Source organism: Ochotona curzoniae, unplaced genomic scaffold, assembly GCF_017591425.1.
Source record: "Ochotona curzoniae isolate NIBS_2020 unplaced genomic scaffold, NIBS_Ocur_1.0 contig_64, whole genome shotgun sequence".
NCBI classification, from domain to species: Eukaryota; Metazoa; Chordata; class Mammalia; order Lagomorpha; family Ochotonidae; genus Ochotona; species Ochotona curzoniae.
In genome coordinates this window covers 44742681-44751402 of record NW_024466502.1, presented here as the reverse complement: position 1 = coordinate 44751402, position 8722 = coordinate 44742681, and positions in this window count along the sequence as shown.

Genomic DNA, 8722 nt, shown 5'->3' with positions numbered 1-8722 from the left:
TGAGAAGCGTGGTTTCACTCTTTTAACATATTGGCAGTTTTCAAATTGCATCTGTTACTGGGTTTGTTTTTGTCAGGACTTTCATAGAAAGACATATCTGTACTGTACTAGCTAGTGACCACATTCTTAAAAATTATGATAGTAAAATGCTCATTGCAGTAAAATCAAACAGCATGTATTTGTGCAGAGCAAAATTTTCTTTCTTGAATTTAAATTTATGAGTTCATAAACTAACTGGAAGAAATCCTTGGTCAATTTACATAAGAATCTTGTAGCCAGGAAAGAACTCCAGGATAAAATAATCTTCTATAATGATAAAGGGAAACATCCACACATTAAATTGCATAAATGCTCTCATGAAAAATGAATCATGGAAAACTTAAAATATGAAAAAGGCAGGTACACAAAATTTAAACTATTCATAATTAATGACTTTTAAATGCTACTTCAGATGAATAAGAAAATTACAATTGAATAGAAAATTGGTCAAAATATATGAATATCTTTCCCAGGAAAGCATATAAAACACTTTCAATCTCATTAATAAAATATTAATTAAGATTATGATGTAATTTTTATCTGATAACCAAAGGTTTACCTTTTTATACTGTACAATGTAGACATGGATGTGAAGAATATTGGGGCAGTCAGAACTACTCCATAGCCATAGGTTCCACATTTTATGACTGAAGTCACAGTTCAAAACTATTTGGAAAATAAAAGCTGTACAGACTAAATCCCTGCAAACAGTTTTTCTGTCATTATTCCCTAAATATTACAGTATAAGAACTATTTACTAAACATATACATTGAATTTAGGCATTATAAGTAATGATAAAAATGTATGAGGTGATGTATACAGCTTAGAAGAGAAGTGGAGCAGCCAGGATTTGAACCATCACCCATATGGAATCTAGGTTCATGCAAGGCAAGGACTTTAGCCACTAGGCTCTTGTGCCAGGTCCAGTTTCAGAGATTTTTAAAACTCTGTTGTACAGCAATGTGAATACAGTTAATACTATGGAAACATATATGTAAAAATATTTACAATGGATTCTGGCGATTCTGATGGGTATGTAGTTTTAGTTTGCAGTTCTCTAACATCATGATGTCAACATCATCTGCTGTGCTTATTTGCTATAGATCTTTTTTGATGAGCTCTCTGTACAAGTCTTTTGGCTATAGTTTATATGGGTTGTTTTTGTGCATTGACTTGAGTTTGTTGCATGATTTGGGATATGTTTTTGGCAAACATTTTCTCTGGTCTGTGGCTTGCCTTGTTTCTTCTCTCTCTGCATTGTTTTTACAAAGTAGAAGTCTTCCATTGTAATATAATGCAGCTTCTCAATTCTTTTTTTTGTGACACCACATGCTGGCAAGAGTGAGGAGCAGCAGGAACTCAAATTTATTGCTGGCAGAATGCAAATGGCACAGCCATTTTGGAAGACAGTTTTGCACTTCCTTACAACACTGAAGATATTCGTGCCACCTGTTTTAGTCCATTTTGTGCTGCTCTACCAAATATCTGAGACTGGTTTGTTGATAAAGAGCGGAAATTTACCTCTCCTAGTTCTGGGGGTTGAGAAATCAAGGTCAAGGTATGAGCCGGTTTGACTGGTAAGGGCTGCTGCTCCAATAAGGAGACTTGCTGCTTTAATCTCTGAAGGATAGGAACTTTGTGTTTAGACGTGGGAGAAGGCAGATGGGCAAAAGGGCCTTGCATCTTGATTAAAGGCTCTTTCAAAAGAATCTTAAATCCACTCACAAAGGAAGAACTCTCGGCACAGGCAAGGCAAGGACTTTAGCCACCATGCCACTGCACCAGGACCTAGGCCCTAATTATTTGGCAGAATGATAGAGAGGATAGTCTCTCTCTCTCTGCCCACCCTCCCTTTCTCACCCTCTGTCTCTCTCTCTCACACACAAACTGTTAGGTTTTAAAATGCACTTAAAGTTCTTACATTGGTAAAGTTTTTTTTTTTTAAGGATTTATTTTTATTATCTTTTTATTGGAAAGGCGGATATACAGAGAGGAAGCTCTTCCGTCCGATGATTCACTCCCCAAGTGAGCGCAACGGGCCGATACTATGCCAATCCGAAGCCAGGAGCCTCTTCCGGGTCTCCCACGCGGGTGCAGGGTCCCAAAGCTTTGGGCCGTCCTCGACTGCTTTCCCAGGCCACAGGCAGGGAGCTGGAAGGGAAGCAGAGCTGCCGGGATTAGAACCGGCGCCCATATGGGATCCCGGGCGTGCAAGGCGAGGACCTTTAACCACTTGCGCCACCGCGCCGGGCCCGGTAAAGTTCTTTTTTAAAAAGGATTTATTTTATTTTTATTGGAAAGTTAGATATACAGAAAGAAGGAGAGACAGAAAGGAAGATCTTCTGTCTGTTGATTCACTCCCTAAGCAGCTGCAATGGCTGGAGCTGAGCCGATCTGAAGCCAGGAGACTGGAGCCTCTTCCTGGTCTCCCACATGGATGCAGGGTCCCAAGGCTTTGGGCCAATCAACTGCATGAATTAGACAATCCAAATTGGAACATGGGTGCTTAACATGTCTCAACGCCACAACTTGCCCCCTTCTAATAATCTCTTAAAGACCTTACCGTTTAATATTATAACACCAGCAATCAAGTTTTCAAACTTAAATTTTTTGAGAGAGACACATTTAAGTTGTGGCATTATGGTTTTTGATGTTTACCCTGAGAGTTGAGGTAATAGGGATGCTTATAGAAGTTCTACTCATAATGGCCCAAACTCAGATGCAGCCAAACTGTCCTTTAGTAGATGAATAAATAAATAATCAGTAATACCAAAAGAGAATGAGTACTATTCAGCACTAAACAAAAAACAAAAAAAAACCTTAAGCCAGGGAATAACGTGGAAGAAAGTTAGATGCATCTTATTTAGGGAAAGAATTCAATTTGAAAACATTTAATATTTGTGATTCCAACTCCGTGACATTCTGGAAAAGGCAAACCTGTGTTGACTGTAAGCAGGTAGAGGATTAATGGGGATGGAAGGAGGGATGAACTGGAAGGACTCAAAGGATTTTTAAGGTCAGGAGACTTCTGCTTGAATCTGCAAAGCGCATAGAATGTGCAACACTGAAGAATGAGCTCTAAAGTGTGGACTCTGTGTGACAAAGATACGCTCATGTAGCTTCATTGATTGAAATTGGTATCAGGTGCTGTTGGCTAGGACTGAGCTTCACAGCAGGCACCAAAAGATCAGACCACAATGGAGTCTCTCAGGCTAAAGTTCTACACCACCAACAGAAAACAAGGCACTCATCTGACCTGAGAAACGGGAAATGGGGATCGTATTCCAATCCCCATACAGACTGCTGTCAGCCAGTATAATCAGAAAGTCCCCTTTGTTTTAACCTTTACAAAGAAAGTGATATTGACATGACCAATCTGATGTTTGTTCCTTGCTTCTGCTTTCTTCTGCCTTTTGCTGTCATAAACACTCCCTGCCCACACTGGAGTGCTGGGTCAGAGGCCGCCAAGTCCACAAATCATTTTTTACTCAAATAAATGGTTTTATTTATTTTGTGTAAGATTATTCTTTCATCCTAGCAAGAACCATACTGGTATAGGATTTTGATAGTGAGAAAGTTTTGCATGTCTAAGGGCAATAGGAAGTATGTATGAACTTTCTGCTTTCCTGTTTATTTTGTTTGAACCTAAAACTACTCTAAGAAATAACCTATCTTAAAAATTGTTATGATGGGGCCAGCACCATGGCATAGTGAGTTAAACCTCTTCCTGCAGTGCCATATCCCCTTTGCATGTTGTTTCAAGTACTGACTGTTCTGCTTCTGATCCAGCTCTCTGTTGATGTGCCTCAGAAAGCAGCCAAAAGATAGCCCAAGTCCTTGAGTCCTTGCATCCATGTGAGAAACCCGCAGGAAACTCCAGGCTCCTAGCTTCCAAATGACCCAACTCCAGGTACTGCAGCCATTTAGACAGTGGACCAATTGATGGAAGATCTTTCTCTCTGTCATAAAAATAAGCATATCTTTATTTTAAAAAGGTAAAGATGGTAAATTTATGCCCATGTGCTCTTTTTGTCACAACTTTTACAAAAGCTAATCAGCAACAATAATCATCTACAGCATCAATTCTATAAAAATACTTTTTAATATTATTTTTAATATTATTTACATAGTTGAGAGGATTGCACACACATGTGCATCTCTGATTAGGGAGGTGGGGAAGGTTGAGGTATGCAGGAAGGTGGGTTCCACAAATGCTTCAATTCTTTTCTTTGATTTTTATCCAGTGTCTGCAGGGGAGAAATGGAGGGGACCACTCCTTGCTGTCAAACCACATCAGTACCTACTAACAGGGAACAGTCATTGGATGATGTCTTAGAGACCCCACTGTGGGGAAGAAGGTTCCAAGAGTGCTACTGGAGTGGTTTTGAGAGTTCTCAGACATGGTTGGCTTTGTTGCAGCAGGGCTGAGAAAATCTTTCCAAGGACTATGGGCTGACCAAGTCTACCCTAAGAGTCCACAGGCCCAGACACTTGCATCAAAGCTTGGTCAGAAGAGTGGTCCAACAGGTTCTACTTTCCATCCTCTGACAAGGCATTCAAAGTCCTCTGCTGGCCTGGATGAGCTGGCTGTTGTGTGCTTCGTGTGCAGCTGGGGTGCTTTCCACTGCACATGCATCAGCAATCCCAATACACACATTCCAAGATTGACCATATATCCTGTGATCTTCCATGTGGCTGTGATTTGAGTTCAACAATCTCATTCGGGAATCTCCTAAGAAACGTCACTGGAGGTGACCTCAGACTTGACTCTAGTGTGGGCCAGGCAATGCAAGGTCAGGTTTTCATCACCTGCACCAGGCAAAAACATCCATATTTTTAACCAGGTTACAAACTTCATAGTTTTATTTTTAGATTATTATGTAAAAGCAAATTCTGTGCTCAGAGAAAGGTTCTGAGTGGAGAAATACAGATTTTAGGGTTCCTGCATGTGGTACTGCTCTCAAGAAGGAGAACCAGATCTCCTGGATCTGTGTGTAAAGAACATTAAAAAGGCTAAGAAGGAACCCAAAAAAATCACAGTAACGAGGCAGAGAAAGAGAAGGAGGAGTCAGCCAGGAGTGAGAAACAGAATAAATAGAAAAGGCCAGAACCAAGAGCAGGGAATATTTTGAAAAATGTATTAATCAAAACACCTAAAAAGAAATCACCATTAGAATGATTATTTTCAAAAACTAGAACATTAAAAGAAGTATGAAGGGGATATGGAAAAATTTATTTTTGGTAAAATTTTAAATGGCCATTATGGAAAAGAGCATGGCAGAACCTAAACAAGATGACTCAAATTATTATCTATGATCTACTAATCCTGTTCATGATTGTACATCCAAAAGAATTTAAAGGAATGGCCCAGAGATAAGTGTTTGTTAACATGTATTCATTATATCGTCATTCATATTAGCAAAAAGTGGAAACATCCCAATCATGCATGTATATATTGAGCTGTCTACAAAAGCACATTTTGATTGATGCTGATGCATTGATGGACCTTGAAAAAGGCAAGCTAAATGAAATAAGCCATACATGAGAGAATAAGTATTGGATAATCTCTTCCTGATAAGATCCATAGAAAGGGCAAATACATGGGAATGGAATGTGGAATAGCAGTTGTCAGCAGCTGAGGGGAAGGAAGAGTGAGGTGTTATTGCTAAATAGATGCAGTTTTCCAGTTTGGGAAATTATGTACGCTCAAGAGACAGATGATGGAGATGGTTGTACATCCGGTGACTGTGCCTCTCAGCTCTGAACTGTTCAGTTACGATGCCTAAAGTGGTAACCTTTATGTTACATACTTGTTATCACAATAGGGATAAAAATAATGAATTCCTGGAGAATTCAGACCCCACAGGGTACATACTGCAGTCATTTATACAGTTTTAGAACAGGCAAACCTAATTAGAGGTAGCGGTAGAGTCAGAACAGCTGTTACTTTGGTGCATGTGTGTGGGAAGGAAGTTGGAGGAAAGGAGAAACAGAGTGTACATTTCAAGGAGTTTGAAAAGGGGACAAATCAGGTAATGTTCGCTAGGAAAGCCTAGAATGAAGCTTTTGTGGGAAAGGGAAACTGGAATGCATTTTTGCTTTGGGGAGCAGATGGAGAGGGAAGGGTAACATTCCAAGAGAGAGAGAAGAGACAGTTGACACCAGAGGCATATAAAAAGAGAGCATGGGGCAGGGCACTGACATATCATTGGGATAGCACAGGGACACCACTTTCACTGAGACTATGTGCAAAGGCAACGCTGGTATGTGAGGAATGCCTGATGAAGCCAGGGAAGAAGGAAAGCACATCAGAGGATTCAGAGTCACATGGTCTTTTTTCGTTATACTCCGTGGCTGTACCCTTCCTGTTCAGAATCACCAACATCCCTGCAAATTTAACCCTGCTGACCTATTTCTCTACAACTCAGCACTGCCACTAACTTTGATTTTCAAAAACAATTCTATTGAAATTTTCCCCATGTTGTATTCCAGGTGTATTACAGCTATAACATTTTGTTTTACTCGATGTGAATTTTAGATTAAGTCAGTTGGATATATATCTTTTGCATCCTATATTTAATAAATGCAGCTGGGAAATAAGTGCATGTATGCCAAGATTGTGCAGGAAGTAGGCAGCTATTTAACCCCCTCCCAAATGTTCTGTGCACTTTTTCTTTTGAAATGAGAGTTTTCTTGTTTCACCAAAACAAGAATCTTTGACTTATATGGATGACTAAATTGAAAATATTCACATGCACTTGAGGAGGGAAATGTTTTCTTGGAGCAAATTTATCTGTCAATGCAGAATAGTAAGGATTTCATGGTGGTACATCAGCCCATGATAAGATTTTGGCTATGTGGGCTCATTCACTCACAAGTAGGGACTTCCTGAGACTGGCACTGTGGGTTAGTAGGCTAAGCCCACCTATGGTGCCGGAATCCCATATAGAGGAGGGTTCATTTCTTGGCCACTTTACTTCTGAACCAGCTCTCTGCTGACAGGCTGGGAAAGCAGTGGAGAAGGGCTCAAGTCCTTGGGCCACTGCACCTAAATGGGAGACCCCAAGATGCTCCTGGCTTTTGGCTTCCGGCTTTGGATCAGCCAAGCTCTGGATGTTGTGGCCAGCTGGGGAGTGAACTAGTAGATGGGAGATCTCTCCTGCTCTCTCTGTAAATCTGCCTTTCAAATAAAAATAAATAAATATTTAAAAAAAATTATAAATAGGTGCTTCGTTGAAGGGTAGACAATTTAGTAAAGGCCTCAGTAGAAAACTACTTCATCAGAAGTGTTCAGAAAAGTCATTTTTAAAATATATACACAGGCCATTCAAAAGCCAAAATTATAACCAGATGGGAAGAAATGGAAAGTCTCATTAATATTCAAAGAATGCAAATTAAAATAACACTCAGATCCTGTTTTATCTTGCCCAATTAGCAAAGCTTGTGAAAGTCATGCTGAAAGGTAAAGTGTAACACAAAAACTCATGTACTTCTTGGGAGAGGGTAAATTTGTCTAATTTCTTTCAAAAGCAATAGAAGAATCTGTATCAGACATTTTAACAAAGGTCATAAATCAAAAATTGTAGTTCTAGGATGTCATTCTTTAAGGAATTAAGTGAAGTGGTTATACATTGCATTGCTAACTATGATAGAAGGGGCCAGCATGGTTTACCTCTCAAATAAAAAAATAAACAAATCTTTAGGAAAAAAGCGTTTGACACATCTGATTCTTCAATAAGAATTTCTAACATTAAGATTCATGTGATATAATTAAATTGAAAACCATTTTAAAAATATAATAATGATGTGACTTAATGGTGCCTTATCATTTCTACTGTATTAAAAACATTTGTATATGCAGAAACAAAAGACAGGAAAGTGCTAATAAGTGGTGTTTTGAGTGACAGGGTTTCAGTATTTTCCCCTCTTCTTCTGCTCTTTCATATGAGCTGGGTATTGTTATTTTTTTAAAATCCATTTATTTTTATCACAAAGTCGGATATACAGAGAGGCGGAGAGACAGAGAGGAAGATCTTCCGAAGCTGGAAACCAGGAACTTCTTCCAGGTCTCCCACGTGGGTGCAGGGTTCCAAAGCTCGGGGCCATCCTCCACTGCTTTCCCAGCTGGATGGGAAGCAGAGCTGCTGGGATTAGAACCAGTGCCCATATGGGATCCCGGGGCATTCAAGGTGAGGACTTTAGCCTTTAGGCCACACCACCGGGCCCGAGCTGGATATTGTTTTAACAATCTATCGCCCAAGTTGCTTTCTGGTAAGGGAGGAAAGTTCCATTGGATCATTTCTGGAAATTAGGTTAAGCCCCTTCTCCAGTAAAATGGGCAAAACATCCAGCTATAGACATCTATTTAGCCAACAATATTTATTAAGTACTTACTGTGTACTGAACTCTGCAGTTAATACTTGGAATCCAAGGCAAAGGAGAGCCCAGACCCAGGCTATTCCCAAACGAGCTCAGTCTAACGGAAGGTATAGTGTATAGTCTGCTGTGTCTGCATTGATGTGGTGGCTTCAAACAACAAGAATTAGCCACATTCTTGGTAAAGCAGTCAAGGATGGCCCAAGGTTTTGGGACCCTGCACCCGCATGGGAGACCTGGAAGAGGCTCTGGGCACCTGGCTTTGGATCGGCGTAGTTCCATCCATTGTGGCTACTTAGGGAGTGA